The sequence below is a fragment of the Malurus melanocephalus genome, unplaced genomic scaffold (genome assembly GCF_030028575.1).
Source record: "Malurus melanocephalus ecotype Western Australia unplaced genomic scaffold, MMel_1.1 scaffold_533, whole genome shotgun sequence".
Lineage (NCBI taxonomy): Eukaryota > Metazoa > Chordata > Aves > Passeriformes > Maluridae > Malurus > Malurus melanocephalus.
In genome coordinates this window covers 435,766-453,436 of record NW_026623765.1, presented here as the reverse complement: position 1 = coordinate 453,436, position 17,671 = coordinate 435,766, and the positions used below count along the sequence as shown (strand labels likewise).

General features: G+C 42.2%; 1 long non-coding RNA gene across 2 annotated transcripts in view; it reads left to right on the top strand.

The window, feature by feature from the left end:
* Window positions 1-120: 120 nt before the first annotated feature.
* Window positions 121-17,671, top strand: part of LOC130582872 (uncharacterized) — a 40,213-nt gene continuing 22,662 nt past the window's right edge. For both annotated transcript variants that reach the window (XR_008966358.1, XR_008966357.1), the window contains exon 1: window positions 121-515. This is a non-coding gene — a long non-coding RNA (uncharacterized LOC130582872). The remainder of the gene's footprint in view (window positions 516-17,671) is intronic.

Sequence of the window (17,671 nt, the reverse complement as noted above, 5' to 3'; positions counted from 1 at the left end):
CGCAGCCCCGGGCGGCCGGGGCGGCTGAGGGGACGCCGCGCGCTGTGCCGGGAGCGGCCGCCCCGCCGGCGCGCGGCCTCAGGGCGCACGCGCAGCGCCGCCTCCCGCCCCTCACGGAGGGACCCGCCCRGCCGGAAATGCGGCCGGCCCTGCACGTGCCGCGGGAGCGAGGCGCGGCGCGAGACCCCTCCCTCGCGGCTTTCCCGCCCTTGCGGTGCCGCGCGCTCCCTGAGGGGAAAAGGCGGGACAAACTGGTCACAGAACCTCCCTCAGCGTGAGCCCCCCGAGCCCTCACGGCGCCGCTCATTCTCCAGCGACCCAGCAGAACCTCCCTCAGCCTGAGCCCCCCGAGCCCTCACGGCGCCGATCGTTCTCCAGCGACCCAGCAGAACCTCCCTCAGCCTGAGCCCCCCGCCGCCCTCACGGCGCCGATCGTTCTCCAGCGACCCAGCCCGGAGCGGGACGTGCCCTCGGGAAGGAGTTTGCGGGGATCAGTGCCGTGTGGAGACAGTGTGGTAAGGATTGCGGTTTTTTAAATGGCTCTGCGCCCCCAGGGTTGTGAAATTTCTTGGGTTTGTGGAGTGCTTCCAGAAGGGAGACCCCAGGGAGGTGGTGGCGTCTCCCTCTCTCGAGATATTCCAGACTCACCTGGGTGCTTCTTGTGTCACCTGCTCGAGGTTATGCTGCTTTGGCAGGGGAGTTGGCTTGAATGATCTCCATAGGTCCTTCCCAAACCTAACTAAAAATTCTACTTTTCTGGGAAATATGTGTTAAATGTGTTGATGACAAGTATGAATATGTGTTAAATGTGTTGATGACAAGTATGAATTCCTGTGGTGTGTCCCCACATATGCTCTATGATGAGGTTTGAAGGTAACTGATTGAAAAGGAGGGGTAAAAGGATGGATCTGGACAGGAAACCATCAGCAGTGAAATTTCAAGTGTACACAAATGTACTGACCAGGTGCAGTTTCCTTAYAGACTGACAAAACAGACCAGAGAACTGACCAACACAAGCTGCTTTCACATCCTGGGAGTCCCCCTGTGCAAATAAAAATGTGACACTTGTGTGTTGTTTTTTCTCCTTACCAAATGAAAACATACAAAAAGACCAAAATTGGTAATGGACATTGTCAGTCTCTCATAGCAATCAAGGAAACTGCATTTATGGCATTGACRGTGGTAATTTAACAACACAGCCTTTCCCCCGAACACTTAACTTTTGTGTGGAAATCACAGCCATTGGTTCAGTAAAAACTTTGGAGAGGTCCAAAGTGCAAATCTTTGGGATGATGTTTTTGTAATCAAAGTGGTTTCAATTTAATCATATTGCCACACTCTTAGTCGGTAAGAAAATTACATTTCTATATTGATGGGACAGGCTGTCCCCTATGGAAAGCTGTTTGCATGAGCAGCCACCTTTCTGAGGTCACTGCTGTTTTTTCAACAGCATACAGAAAATAATTTGCAGTTTTCCATGGGAGGGAAAGGTATTTTCAGTGCAGATGAAAGAGTTCTGTGAAAGGAATGACATGAACAGCAGTGTTGTGTTAATGAGGGCACTGCTACAGTGAGATATACCTATACTCCTTAGCTATTTAGTGGTATCTTTGAGAAAAAATGCAGCAATAGGTGCATTAAAGGTGTATACATTTGGTGCTACTGACTGCTATGATTTTGCTGGTTCTTGGTAAAAATAATGTCTTGTATTAAGCCACTGCGACTTTGTGAGCAGAACTGGTATTTAGGTTACCCGGTGAGGTTTTTTTTTGCCTTTGGGGTCCCCATCCCCACCCATTTGTTCTTATTCTTTTTACGGTAAGACGTTGAATTGTCGCTGTAGTTATTTATAGGCTGGACAGAATGAGCCCTCTTGTTACTCTGGGATTAACACTGCTAATCTCTATTTTGGCATCCTGGAGAACACAGAGGTCAGCTCCTGGGCATAGCTGGCAAATAAGTGTGTCAGCAGTGCACAGTGAGCCRCACTTGTGAGTGTGTAGTGGCTGCAGGGTTGGCTGCTCTCCTGTCAGGAATCTCCAGGAACCACGCCACTGCTCCCTTACTGTGTTCCACCGCACGTTTCACCTTAGGCTTGGCACTAAATGGCCTWTTCTTGTGAGAGGCTGGCATGTCTTCCGGGTAAAGAAGTTCAGTAATAAAGAGGATTTTGACAACTCGCTTAAAAACACAGGCCCAGCCCTCCGAGGAAGTAACTGAGTGATAGTTTTGAATATGTCAGTAGGCCCCCTCTCTTTGATTTAAATCCTTACCTGATCAGAACAACATTTTGACATTTCTAGAAGTTGTATTAATTTCCAGAAAGGARGAGTTGTGTGTTCTCTTTCACTGAAGGTATGAAACTCAAAGCACACTCTGCTCTCCCTTACTGAGATGAAACCTCTGCTTTGGTTCAGGAAGAGCGCAGATACTTTGGTCTCTTACTTCTGCATAGTGTGCAGAAAATCCCATTTATTTAATGCAACATGGTCTTGGCAGTGTGACAAACAGATCAGAAAGGTGTTTGCACTACTTAAAAAACAAACAAAACAAATTTTAGTACCTTGAAAGTACCCACAGGCAGTTACTTTCTGGCTGCTGTAAAACAGTAGATGGTCTGAAGAAAAATCTGGTGACAACACAAAATCAGAAACACAAATCTAAAGTGARGAGAGATCAGCTACAAAGGTGGTGAAAATGGGGAATCAATAATGCAGAGGCTGCACCAAGGCTGGAATATTAGTGGAGGGTGGAGATGATGGCCTACATAACATTTTTTTCCTTAAACCTTCAACTTGATGAATCATTAAATCATAGGAGATACTTAGCTTTCATTTAAAAAAAAGAAACCAAAAACAAAAACGGTGTGTCAGTGGAATTACTGCTGGACTTTAGCTGCATGAAAAGGAAGTACCAGTCACCAGCTGTGTATGTTTCTAGCACAATACTGGGACGTTTTACTTCTTCCTTTCTTTTATTGCTTGGGGTCTGAAATGCAGATCTGTTCCTCCTTTGAAGTACTTGTGTAATAGCAAATCTATATGGCATGTAAATGATCCACTTCCTGGTTCTTTTGGCACATAGCAGATGTCTTGGAAGGTTCTGTCCCAGTTAGTGTCACAAGAGTTAGGTCCAGAGGGGTTTTTCATTCAGCAGTAACTGTGTTCTCCATGTCCAGGCTGTGAGAGCCACTGYTTGTGTGACTTCATTTCCGAGCACTGGAAATCTGGGTTCCCCTGACACATGTCCTGCAGACAGCCTTGAGCACCTGCCTTGCCTCAGAACTCAGCCAAGCGTCCTGGCTGGGAGAGCAGAGTAGGGGAGCTTGGAGRAGACTGACTCACCTCCATGTATGACAAATGTTCTGGTCTATAAAATTAGTGCAGGGTTTAGCTGCATCACTGTAGAACACTGTAAACATTTATGGGGGAAAGCTCGAGCTGAGAACGCTGCTTGAACATGAAACACCAGATATTTCACGTGCACTTGGACTGTGAAATGTGGTGGTTTAATCCCCAATAAACTACTGAATAGTTCAAATGCCAGTACYTTGATTACTGTTTATCAAGCATTTCTCTGCTTTTGTCTCTCCCCAATACRTAAATTGGTTTTAAATCAATCGCATGAGGATAAAACAGCTTCCTGCAAAAATGTTTAAAATCCCTTACAAAAAGTATTTGTTAAGGCAAAAGAGAAGTGGAAAACTTCCTTTGTGTGAGTGTTGTTTTGGAAATGTCTCTTTCTGCTGCTGGATAAACTCTTTTCATTCTAATTAACCAAACTGAGTCTTAGAAACAAAAGAGAAAAATTCTAATTTTATAGAATTGTGTTCTTTAGGCAATAAAACTTTGAAAGAAATTGGTAATACAGGCTCTCAAGTGTTCAGCAATTAGTGCAGTAAATGTTTTTTGGTCTTATTTGGGTATGTGAGGGTTATTTTCTATTTTGTAATAATTCAGGCAGTGTGAACAAAACGCTGTCAGAGAGTRGGTCTGTGCAGTAAGCTCTTTTAATTCATTTTCCCCTCTTATCACCTCATTGTTGCCTGTTTTGTTTCTGGTCTCCTGACAGCCGTGAGAAATATCATTTTACACATTTAAGTAGATAGACAGTCTATCTCAGTAAATCCTCTGCCTTAGTTTTGTACTGCTGACCCTGATGAAGTCTGTTTCAGGCACAGTTACTGAAACCACAAAATGTTTATGATGAGCTAAAAGCTAAGAAAACCCCAGGAGACAACTGGTTTGGGTTTGGGCTTGCATTTTTTCTCAGATGAAGTCATATCCCTGCTCCACATCTCAGARGCAGGAGTGGTAATGAAAGGCTCTTTTGCTTTGCTTAATTATATATACAGAATTTCTGAAAGAGTTTGGTATCTTGTGAAACATCTTGGCTTGAAAAATATTTTGATGTGGGGGGTATAAAAGACAAAGAAAAACACTGGAACCACTTGGAGCAGAGGGGTGGCACAAATCAGCCAGAARGCAAGTGCATATTATGAAGGCTGCTCCAGTTCGGAAGGTCTGAGCAACCCTGGAGGCTCTGCAGTGACCTTGTGAACAGAGACAACTCTTCATTCCTTTCAGTTTCTATCATCTCCTCTAATCAGGAAAGAAACAAATAGAGAGCTGTGGAAAATAACTCAGTTATGATTTCCATCTTTAAAATGGAAACAAACTGAGGAGGCAGCTGGTGAAAATATTCAAGGTGCAGATAGCTGACATCAGCTTTGGTGACACCGAGCACACCTCTCATTGGTACTGAGGTCAAGAGTCTCTTATTGCAACACAAGATTCAGTCATTTGTACTGCAGCCAGCTCTGGGACCAAACAATATACAAATTCCTTGTTGAAATGACAATCCTTGGCCGGTTCAAAACAGTGAGACAAGGTGGGGAAAACATAAAGGCAAATGTGCTTGTAAGAGTCCTTGGTAGAATATGAAGGCAAGGAGTTGGAAAGAGCTTATAATGGGCTCAGAATTGTTTGTGTCTGACCTGTAAATTGCTTTCCATTAATAATAGTCTGTTTCCTTTCTGGAACAGAACAGTCTCCTGTGTTTGTGCTGATGACCAGACTCTGACTTCATTTGATAGGGTAATGTGTTCCTGCTCRCTCTGTGAGACATTCTGACATCCCTGTATTTGGCCTCTTGCAGWTGGACTCAGGGTCCCTGTCTTCCGTTTTCCAGGTTCCTGCTCATTCCCAGCTCACACTCAGTCTAGTTGCTTTATTCTTTCTTGGAAACAAGGCCTGATCTCACCCTTGCTCCAAGTACTTGCTTTTACAGTCCCAAAAATACTTAAGGAGTTTTTTTGATGGAAATGCAGTGTGCTCTGTTCAGCCTTTTAAAGGCAGGCCACCATCCCAACTTATTTAATAAGTCTTACAAAGTTGTTCTCTCCTTGAAAAAGTTATGCATGTGACTAAAACAYGTGGCCTTTCTCAGCAATTCCTAATCTCAGTAAAGGCTTTATAAAGGGCCTGCTGACAGTACACAGAGATCTGGCTGGTGGCAGAGTGTTCTCTTCCTGAAAGCTAAACTTTGTTACAAGAAAACTAAAATGCCCAAATTCCAACACTAATACTGCTTTGCTGCTTCTGCAACTGCTTTTGAGATAAAAAGGACAAAAGGTGAAGGTCAAGCACAATTGATCAGCCTGAATAGTATTCTAATTCCAGCAGCATACAGATTAGACTATGGCATTCTTTGTTTAAGGATTTTTGAGTAACTAAATGCGTTACTTTATGGTGCAAAAAATATTCAAGTATAATTGAAAACCCCCAGAGGCATTGGTGCACCCCAAAATTATTTGTTACACTGAAAAGTCTTGGAAGAGCCACAGGTATTGAGGTTTAAGAAGTAATTTTATTTTGATTTGGTCTTTTGTCCTGTTTGCAGAGGTAGATTTTACTGTTGACAGTTGTTCTGTAAAATGAGCAATGGCCTTTTTCTCTCCTCTGTGTATTTTTTGAGTCTTAGAGAACTGCAAAAATATTTCTGGTCATTAGTCCTTATGCTAAAAATACTTTAGTTCTTGATATAGCCCTACAGGCTTCAAGAGAGGGGAAAAAACTCCCTGGAATTGAGAGCCTGGAATAAAGAATGTCTTTTGGGTCACAAGTGAGCAGTCTGTGTGCTGCTGCACATTAAACCACTGTGACTAGAGATGTCATTGCTGGCTGCATGGACAGGGGTCGAGGAGAGGAATGATTGAGGTTTGGTATTGAGATTCTCCTGTGGGAGCAAGGGGAAGATTTTAGGGACAGCCCATCTATGCGCTGTGCTAAGTTCAGCTTCGGCAGTAAGGTCCAGCAGAGATGAAAACACRGAACACATCAGCTGATAGCTCAAACATTTGCCACTGCCTGTAGTGATTAAATTCTGGGAGCTCACGTTCACTCCAGCGTAGCAGGACCGGTTCAGACGTGAGCTTAATGAAATCACTGCGGTGTGCACACTGCTCAAACACTTTCTAAACTGATTTAATTAAATCAATCGAGGCAGAGTCCTTATTCAAACTCCTGCTCTAGTACTTAATCTGTGATCAAAGAGATCATTTCTCCCTGCTCCTTGTGTGCCATGGGTATCCCTGGAGTGTAGCRGGGCATTCATATTTGTTTGTTGCTATCCTGCCCTATATCAAACTCAAATGTTTAGAAAATAAATCAACTGAAGTGCTGCTTTCAGATCTAAGGCAGCCTTATTTGTTAAGCTAGTATGTGTTAGCATTGCTATATGAAACCCCGGTGAAAGGCTACAGGAGGAAATTTGGTTTGGAAATTTGCTTGGACTAGACAARGTTGATAAGGCCTGATACTGGTATATAAAACATGAATAAGATAAAACTATTTACTATGCTCTGTATTTTTGTTCCAAAAAATAGGTGAATAGTTCAACCAAAAAGCAGACAGTTCAAATTGCTTCTGTGAAAAAGATAGAATAATACAACGGCAGCTAGACATAAATATACATTGAAACAATTTTATCTATGTGTGTAATACTGGACTAACCTGTAGAACCCTTTGCCACTAAGATCATGGAGTTAATAGCCCAGGTARATGCAAAGGAGACATCTACTTTGATAACAAGAAGACTCACAATTATCTCGAGCAGCTTGATTAATTATTCAGTAATAAAAGTGCAGTATATAAAAGTATAACTTAGTGCTTCATTTCAAGGTGGCAGAAAAGATGTTTTCATTGTTTTGATATCTATTGTTTACTTTTCGTTTTTGGCATCTGATATGGTGCACTTTCCAAGTCTGGATCAGTCAGTTACCGAATTATATTTTGCACAGCAGTATATTCTAATATTGTTATGTAAATACTGTGGTTCAACTAAACAGCTCATCTGTGTGCAGAACACATATCTATGTATGCTAGAATTTTTAAGCAGTATTAAGATGTAAACATTTTTTAAAAAAAGCAGTCCATTTATTTAAAAACAAAACCTGTTGGTAGGATTTGTCTTCTGTTGAGGGAAATAATTTTACTGTTTCTTAGCTTTCTCATATTTGGTAGAGTTTTAGAAATGAGCAAAATTGTCCCAGTTGTGCTTAATTTCATTTGAATTCATTGATTCAGTSAGTGTAATTTCCAAAACGTTTTCAAGCCTCACAGTCATTGTGAAGCCAGACACTTTTCAGTTAGTAACCCTGGAGTTACGTGGGAATGAAAAACACTGGCTGTGACCTAAGACAGCAGAACCTTCCTACATTTCCTCCTGCTTGTTTCCTTCTCCAAGAGGTGCTTACTGAAGAACCTATGGTTAAAAATCTATCTAACATATATTTTGCTGGGAATGCATAATTCCTTAGATAAGRTGCCTCTCTAGCTGGGCTTCTGCCAGCCTTAACTGCATCTGAGAAGATTCTGCTTCCATTTGTGAACACTCTGCTTTGCACATRAAATGCTTTAAGATGTGGAAGGATGCAGAACCTAGATTATCTTAGCATAGGCTTGCTACAGAAGGCACCTGKGTCAGAAAATGTCTACAACATTATGATGCACTTCATTTAACAACCGTGTGGCTAAGGTCACACCTTCATGCTGTGACTTCTGAGTGGTCTACAGAAATGGGATCCAGGCCTTTATCCATTTACAGAGGCTAAATTATTTGGTGGGATGTTCTGTACATTTTAGATACCMATACAGAAATTTGCRAGTTGCCTCTTCTTCCACAGSGGAGGAAATAAATTGTTTCTTTTAGTGCTATGTAACTCTTGTATAGTACAAAATCTGGTGYGAGGAGCTAACTTGTCTTGTTRAAATTACACCAGCTCAAGTCTTTGMKAAAGGGGAGAACAAGTCATGAACTTAAATATTCCCATATCTGCAGGAACAAGTGTGCACGTTTAAGACAAAAGTCAATAGCAGCATGCYCTGAAACCCTGCATGCCTGAAAGCGATTGAGGACAGCTAAGTGCAGCACATATTTTCTTCTCTTTCTCTGCAGCTGTGGCTGGGCTTCAAAGCTACATTCTGTTATCAAATGAAATCATTGCTTATCTGAAATTAGGTTAAGTTCACAAACTGGTGACAAACAAGCCCAYAGATGGGGTTTGGGGAGTCAGAAACTGTGTCACTGCTAACCACTGACAGGGTCCTGAGAGTGGTTGCATTATTTGCCCACAAATTTCATCGTAGGCTCTGACTACAGGACCAAGCTGGGGTTTGCATTCCTTAGCATCATTTGGGCGCAGAAAGGAGAGCAAGTGTATCCTTCTGCATAAGCTTAGATCCTTTCTGGGGCTCAGCTTATCCCCTGGTGTGCCTTGTGAGCTCTGATGATCGCATCCATCTGCAGGTATGCACATATTCGATACACAAATGCTTTGCTGGGCATTCTGACAATCACAGAAGAGATGGAGCCGCAGTGGTGACTGTCAGGCCAGRGCACGTGTTGCACCCATCCATCCCAATGAGTCTGATGGTTCATGGCCCTCCCACATTCCCTGTGACCCTGGGATAGAAGGAGGAGAACTCAGCATCTAACATAGCASAGCATTCAGCTAAAGCCTGTGGGGAGGCAAAAATCCTGCTACARAGGGTACAGACTGATTAACAGCCACCACGATGCCCTGGTCTGATGTGAGTGTGAACCTTCTGMTGAGCTGTGCTCCTCAGTTCTTCCCCAAATGTGCTTTGTCTCTGAAAAAAATGCATGTGCAGCATCATTAAAAGCAGGATACAAACTTGGCTGTCATTGATGAACTAGATAAAGAACAGCTTGATGTTCTTTGAAGTACAGAACACACAGCATATCTAAGAGTGTAGAATAAATTTCCCAGTATATTCTAGAGGAGAAACAATATGTCGTGTTATTAAAGAGTCACTAATGCACAAAAGGCTTAAGGTGGCARACTCAACATGGCATTATAATTTCTTAGACTTTACCTCTCCGGGTGGCATATATAATTGTATTATTGTTGCAGGGCACAGTGGAAAATTCACTGTAGGTTATTGTAATTCCCAGAGTAAATATCCATAATTAATCACTTTTTTTTTGACTCTTCGGGAGAGGTTGGGCTCAAGCCATCCATACCCTGAATCTCCATGACCTTTATCACTTAGCTCAATAACTGTCTGCTTTTAATTGATAGAAAGTTAAAAGGGGGTTTCAAGTCTGCATAAGGCAGGCAAATGTGCAACATTATTTTAAGACAGAAATTACTACTTGACCTCCTGTGAACCATTTCTACTTTGAACAAAGAAGATTGATGTCTCTGRTGTCTCTCTCAGCTGGCATCAGCACACAAGCTCTGTTAGACTGTTTTTTGTTTCCTTTTGCTATCCTAGTAAAAAGGAAAGCTCCCTTTGCCCAGCCAGGCTTAAAATGATTAAACCAGACAGCACATCTCAAACTTCTTCTCCTGCCCGCTCAAGTGGCGAATTAAGCCATGTTCACAAATATAATTCCAGCCATTTTTTGTATCCTCATACACCAGTCAGTGTTAAGCAACTCCAGAAAACAAAAAGGCAGAAACAATAAAATAAACATACAAAGAGCAGCTTAATACCCTAAGCAATTTAAACAGCTGTCTCGGTTTATCCTTCCCACACCACAGTGTTTTTTCTTCATTCCCCAGCAGGCATCCCTTCCAAAAAGAAAAGTAAACCTTTGTTAGAGCCTACCAATTGGGCAGAGATGGATTAAGTTGGAAAATATTTTCTTCATTTGTTTCCYATTAGAATTATAAGGCTTTATTTGCTTTTTATGCTACTGTGAGGTTTGTGTTTATATAAATCCATGTTTTCAATTTGCAGATGTTAATTTTGTACAGACACGTGTATATGTCACTTGTCTGTGAACTCCSTCGGGGAAAGCAATACTGTGGTTGCACTTCTGAGACACTCTGCCTGCTGATGCAAACCTGAGCATGACTCCCTAGGTTCAGTTTGGGCAGAGAGGGAGCAACAGCATTGCAAAACATGCCCGCAGATAGAATCTGGAATTATGCTGGTTTTCACATAACACAGTTTTCTTAAAAGAAGTTGACAGTGCAGTGATAGGAGGTTTCAATCGAACTCCCTTAAAGCCTGTGTCTACCCACTGTGCCCAAATCACACTGGTCTAGTTGGCTCTTGAACACCCCATGGCACTGAATGCAGCAAGCTTTCAGCAGGGCTCGCAAAAGGGGACAGAGTCAGTGACTGACTGGCTGTGCCATGTACAGATGAGGTGCTCTGACTGGACATGGTGCAGACAGGAGACCACGCCTCTGTAAACCTCTGTGGTTTACTCTGTAACAAGTGACTTATGCTGCCCCACTGAGTTGTGGTGCCTCCATTTCTTTAGAAACTTGCCATGAGGAAAGCCATGTGCATCCTGCACCACAAGGTCCCAGAAATTAAGTGAGTTAAGTTAGCYGTCACGGATCTCTCTAAATAGATACTTTCCAAAATAATTTTATTTCAAAGGCTTTAAAAGAAATGTACACACAGAATTTGTTTATTCCCAAAGAGGTGAACCAAACCATTCTCTGCACTCCGAAGTCCTTTCTAGAATTGGATTTCTCCCATGCTGTCTTTCCATCAAAACACATTTAGTTTGTTTAAAGTGCTGTGTTCCAATGTGTGTGTCTCTTGAACCCCATCTACTTCAGATCCAGCAAGGGTATCAGTACCCCATGTGGGACAGCACCATAGAATATTTTATATGCGGTGACAAGCAATCTCTTCTGTAATATTCTGATGCAACTTTTACTGGGCTATTTAATCTCAGCTTTTTTWAAAAAATGGAATGTCCTGTAGAATGAAACTGCGTTAAAGGGAAAGCAATAAATGCTTCATTCAGTATGCTTGGCCAAAATAGCGCACTGAGTCTTGGAATGAAAAGACTCTTGTCCATAACAACAGAGACACAATTACAAGCACAGACAGGATGGTTTTGGCTAGAAGGGAAAAATGCCTTGTAGCATGGAGGAGGAGTGTTAGCAGCAAATGGAGGAGGAGGGTGAAATCTCTCAGTGACAGGGTAAGCAGTTTGGTAATAAAYACGGTTTGGGAGTGTGGAGGAGATAGGAGATCAGAAGTGGGACAGCAAAGTGAACCTCCCGTCTTCCTAAAGAAACCACTTCCTCTTGCTGCCTTCCTRTCTCCCTTAAGAGAATATTTAGGATAACTCCTGACAGAAGCATTCCCAGCAGAAAACGCCATCAGTTATCACTAGTTCCTCCCTCCAATGCTCTTTCTCAGCTATACTTTATTGAATGTCATAACTCTTGATCCAGTCCTTTGCTAGGGATATCCTTCTCTTCAGTTGTTTGCATATTACTTTGCTTCCTCAGCTCTCTCACAGATTTTGCACTTTGCATTCCACTTCTACCTCTTCATCTTGACTCTTCCTTTAGCCTCTCTGGTCTTAATCTACTATTCCCTTTAACTCCTTGTAACTCTTCTTTCCTGAAGGAATAATTTTGCAGATAGCAGCAGCAAAAGCAAACTGAGGTGCATCTTAGAAGCCAAAGCTACAGGAGTTGGAGAATGATTTTCCACAGTATCAAATCCCATAGCAGTGCTAAGAGGGATCTTACAAAGACTTTGTCTAATAACAGGAGTCAGCCTAGCATGGTGTCTTTTTTTATTTGRCAAAAACTAATAACTTCCTAGGCCACTTAAAATTATCTCACAAGGTTCAAATCATCATGAACACCATCTTGCAGAACTGCAGTAGCACTGCAGACCTCAGGGAGCTTGGCTGAGGCTTAGCAYTTCATCACATTCACTTCTTGCTTCYCTGAAAGTTCTTCAGAATTTGGTCTCGGCAAGGACCAAAGAAGCAGCAGTCATGACAAAAACAAACATTTTGTTCKGATCATGAAGTTACCAAAAAACGTTAGTATTTTGATAGGGTTATAATTAAAGGGTAACTACCAAATGTAGGGAATGTTGCTCTGCATGTCTACAGGGCAGTAACTATTCCTGAAAGGATCTTTCACATGTCACAGTATTTCTGTTCCTTCAAGGAGTGCTTTCAGTTCCTCCCTTGATCACAAGCTCTCTGACAGGACTGCACTGGGGAAAAAAATGTTGTTTGCAAGCTCTTTCCGTGCTCACAATCACTAGGTTTCTATTCTGTGAAAAACACTGGCTTACAGAGACAAGACTTCTATATTTGTCCACTTTCTGCACAGGAAATTTAAGGCAGGGAAGCACATGGTGTAATGAACCATGTATGGGACTCAGGGAGGAGATGCAGGYGCTCTTCTGCTTCTGCAGACAACCTGCAGAGATGTGAGACTGACAGGTCAGTGATGCAACTGCCTATGCTGGAAAAGATACTGTACGCATCCATTTACTTCAGCATCATGAAATCTGCAAATATAAAGAAGGGTTSTATTGTTTTAGTAGGAGCAAATGGTCTTCCTTCTCTTGCCATGGGAACAGAATCTCTGAAGGCAGTTTGCTCTCAGAGTCCTCTGCTTTTKGAGAGCAATAGGATGTGATTTGTTCCAAGGCARAGGGTTTTCTGAAGAGGCTGTTACRTTCTTTCCAGATGGGCTCTTCATTATCTCTCCATACTGTTGGGGTGCACTTACATAGCACTGCCAGCAACAGGAAGTTGCTAATGTACTCACTCACATGGTTTAAAATGCCTTAAGGTGAGCTGCCAGATTTTYAAACAGAGGTTTTTTTGTGTAGCATGCCAGATCTTTCTTAAAGAAAACATACTCTATTTTCTCTTGTCTATGATGCCACTCAGTTGCCCTTGACGTGGAAATTRTGTTCTAGTCACAGTGCAGACTAAGAGAAAACAGGTTTTGCATTTCTCCCTGGAAGGGCTACCAAGTAAAACAGATAAACAGCTGGTTAAATTACACCCTTGTATTGAATGCACTTTATATTAAAACTTTTTTCAGCTTTCACATAGATAATTACTTGTAACTGTGCCAGATGTACTCACTGATGTTGTTTCTGAATGGAAGGTTCTCCTGGTACATGCAACGTGGCTTACACCACTGTCTAGACATGGCCAAAATTACTCTCAGCCTAGATGGATACTGTAATGGAGACAGAGATAAATCCATAATACAGTTTTTCAACCCAAYCAATGCAGTGCAAGGGAATTTCTTTAACCTGAACTAAAAATGAGCCTGGACAATAGAAGCATATTATCATCTTGGCCTACTAATACAAAGCACAATTATTTTTTCCTTCACATGTCAAAATGAAAAATGTGCAGCTTAAGTGATTATTTTCATACCATAAATTTAATAAATTGTTCAGTAGTGGAAAGAAACCCACAGTTTCTTTGTTCAGGAGGTAAGCAAAACAGTTATCCCCTGGAAAACACAGCCACCTGYGTGTGGAAAGCCCAGTCACCTGTGCCTGGTTGGGCTTTGTGTCCTGTTGATTCCACTCTACTCGGCAAAGTAACCATGCTGAGATGATTCTGTGGCCACACAGGCCGGGCTTTAGCACAGACCGTGGCCCCTTAGAACAAACTAAACCTGACTCAGGTCCCTTCAAGTGCACAGAAAGGTAAGACTTCTATGTACTTCCCTTTTTAAATATGTGATACAGCATTGTATACAGAGTTCACCTGTAATGCTACACTTTATCAGAAAAATGACATCAACCCACCAAAAAGTCAAGAGTTGCTTTTATTAATGTTTGATACATTTAGTTGAACTTACAGGATGTATTTGAGCTGAGCATTTGGTTATGGGTTAATTTGTCTTGAGTTGCCTTTGGCGTTTTTCCTTTCCTCTTGTACTCAGTTTGTTGGTGTGTGTATATAAACACATGCGTGTGTATAAACACACGGGCAAAAGTTACATTTCTTACATAGCGAGGTGACCAGCAGACCTGAAACTGATACTGCAGACCAGACAGCRTCATGTGCTCAGGCTCAGCCTATAWCTCTGTGAGCAGCATAACTGCCCACTCTGCTGCTCATTCACTGGGAGACACTGGGAAAAAATCCCTCTGCCTCTTGGTGAAATGGAAGAACTATGCATCTCTGGAGTCCCATTTACTGACTTCAGTGGGAGTTGTGCTTGACAAAGAATATGTGTAGGTTTAATCCCTGTATCAGCCTGTATTAGATGACTTGTTGTTATTCTGAGTCAGCAGCTGCTCAAAACAGCTCTTTTGAAACCTTGGAGTTTCCCTTTAAGATCTGATGAGATCAGTGTCATTCAGCAGCTCATTTTACTTCCTCAGCATTTTCTCACTTCCGCATTATGCATACTGGCAGTCATGATCAGATTGTTTCAAAACAGCGCTTCTGAGCACAGGAGAGTTTGGAGTGCCCGGTCTGATCTCACCCCAGCAGTGAGCCAGCAAAACATCCCTACGTTAGCAGTTACTCTGGATTGCTGTTAGGGTGCAAAGATGATACAGACTCATTTGTAAACAGTATAATCTAGCATTCTGCAAATTACTSAATTCTGTCACTTTTTAAGACAAGAAAGCATGCTGTCAAGAGAATGGAATTGGATTAGCCAAACTGTCAGTGTCACCATCTAAAACCTAGAGAAGCTCTCACTAACTATGGAATTACGCCAGCAGTGTAGGGAACATACACCATAAAAACCCCAAATCAATCTGAGAAAGCTTCCCAAGGAATGTTTGTTTTTCCCAAGGTGTTTGKTTTTCACCATGCCCCCTCTCACCAGTCAAGTAGTAGAAGTTTGTCTATCACACAAAATTCAAAATTGCAATTCCACTTGTGCCAGAGCATACAGTATAAGAGCTCAGTTCTTTCCTCCTGCAGTTCTGCTCTCAATTTCAGAGGTGCGGTGCCTGCTTTACACCAGTCCAAAGAGAAGGGAATCAGACATTCCATCTTCAGGGCTTTTGTTTCAAAGATAAATGACTCTGTTTTGCAGCTTTCCCTGTGGCTTATTCCAGAGATCTGCTGCCAATTCAGACTGGCTCAGAGTCAAGACTTGATACACAGCAAAAACAGTTGAAAAATAGCAACGCTCCATCTGATCAGCTAATTTGGAAGTTTTGTACACCGGGAGCTGTAATGTCTGGGAAGGCAGCAGAGCCACAGCRTTTTATATACCTGTTTTGTTAGAATGCTGTGCAGAAGTTTACTCTGGTGTTTTGGACAGGAAGCTGATGACTCCAGAACCTTAAAAAACTGAAAGAAGAGGGAGGGAGGAAAGAAACAGCTCACTCCTGTAGCACACATGCAAATGTAAATGTGAGGCCAAGCGTAACACATCAATGTGTCACTTTTGGACAGAAGATAAACTGAAGGTCAGCTAAAGCAGTGCTGCTAAGACAAACTGATGACATGCAATTAAAGTCTCTTTTGTCAAGAATAGTCTTGTTGCAGAGTTTGGTCCCCCTGGAAAGATTGACAATTGTTTTGTAACTTTTCACAAGAAGAAAAACATTTGCTTCCTGCCTTAGCTTAAAGGCACTGAAAGAAATAGGGCCAGATTCATTTCCTTTGGACTTTTCTAGTGGTCTGTCAGAAAGAAGCCTCTCCGTAAACACTAAGCACATTTTACCTTCATCAGTAATCGAGTCCACACTGGTCAATATAAAAGCTTGAAAATAAACCAGACACCATTTCAGTGGGGAAATTTTATTTTACACTAAGTGCAGAGTGGTCAGTCAGATTCACATCTTAAAGCAGTTTGCACTTGGTATACTGTTTTGGAAACAAGTTTTAAGTTGGAGCAACTACTTTATCAGAAATAACTCCTACAACTACAATGTGTGGGAGGTGAAAGAGTTCAGCCGTGGTCAGAAGCACATCAGCTGTTCATGTCATATTGTAATGTGCATAACTTGTTAAAAAGTTATTCAGGCCATGAACTTAAGCTTCAGTCTAACACCTGCTTCCAAACAAAATCATTTCCTAAGTTCTCTGCGCAGTTTTGAGTGGAAGCTTCACCCTGCAGAGTGAGTCCATATGTGAAGTTCTGTTTGGTTTTTTCCTTGCTGTGGGTGTTCAGAGCCACTGACTAACCAAAAGGACAGTCTCCTGCTTCCCTACTTCTCCTCAGCTGAAGAACAAACACAGTAACAGGAGTGAAACTTTATTCATCTCCCATTGTCAAGGAGTTGGTTGTGGTGCTGTTACTGCATGCAGAATTTTATTCCACTGTCACCTCAGCTGTGAGAGATGCTAATTAATTCAGAAAGATTTTTTTTCTCTTCAAGATGTGTGTGAGCAAACCTAGCTGAAATGTCAGCTTCCACATTTCAAACCGGGCAGTTTAAAAAAAAAAAGGAAAGTTTCTACTTGTCAGCTGCTGAGATTTGCTTCAGGAATACATGGAAACCGATGCCACGTGGGGTGTGTCCCATTTTTATAAAAAACATTCTCCTTTAGTACTAGGACTGCATTTCAAATCTTCTAACACCTGCCTGACTGAAATAAGCTTTTTGAGAAACTATTCAGTGAAGCCCAGTGTRGAACTCCCACTGTGGATAAGGAACRTGATAGAGTCTAAGTCTTGTTTTGACCACCTCAGCTGCACATCAGCTTTGAAATGGCATCAAAATCCTTCTCTTCAAGGGATATCTGAAATACACTGTGGGAGAGTGAGGAGCGTGGTCATAGAGCAGTAACTCAGCTCTGAGCCAGCCTCAGCCAAGTAATTGTGGACTTTCAACTGTTTCTAAGGGATGGACAGCATTTCTGCATTCAGGACTGTAATGGTGTCCTGTACTCTGGTGACTGGTATCCCCGCAGAGCAGAGTGCTACAGCATCTGAATTGATGTGCATCCCTAGAGAGGGAAGAGCAGGCTGGTCTGCTGCCCTGCATTCTAGCAATCCACCTTTAAAAGACATACCTCTATTGCACAACAGYATTTCCAATCAGTACTTTTTTTCTAGCCCCAAAATATTTTCCTGGGATATGAGCAGCTAAGAGAGCCACAATTCCCCAAACAACTGTTTTCCTGCTTTTGCACCTAGGGAGAATCCTGGTCGGAGTGTGTAGGCACACGAGGTTCAGTTAGCACAGTGCTGCCTGGAAAGCAGCAGCTGCTATGAATCATATCCTGGGAACTCCACAGAGAGGGTACAGGTATGTGAGGACAGGGCAGCGTTCCCTTTCCAGCCCAGGACCTGGCTATCTCATGTTTTCAACAAGTGAAAGAAATAATATGTGGGAAAATAYTTTAATGGTTGTGCAACAACTTCTAGCAAACTCTAGTTATTAATAATTCACTGTCCAGATGGAAAAAATGTATT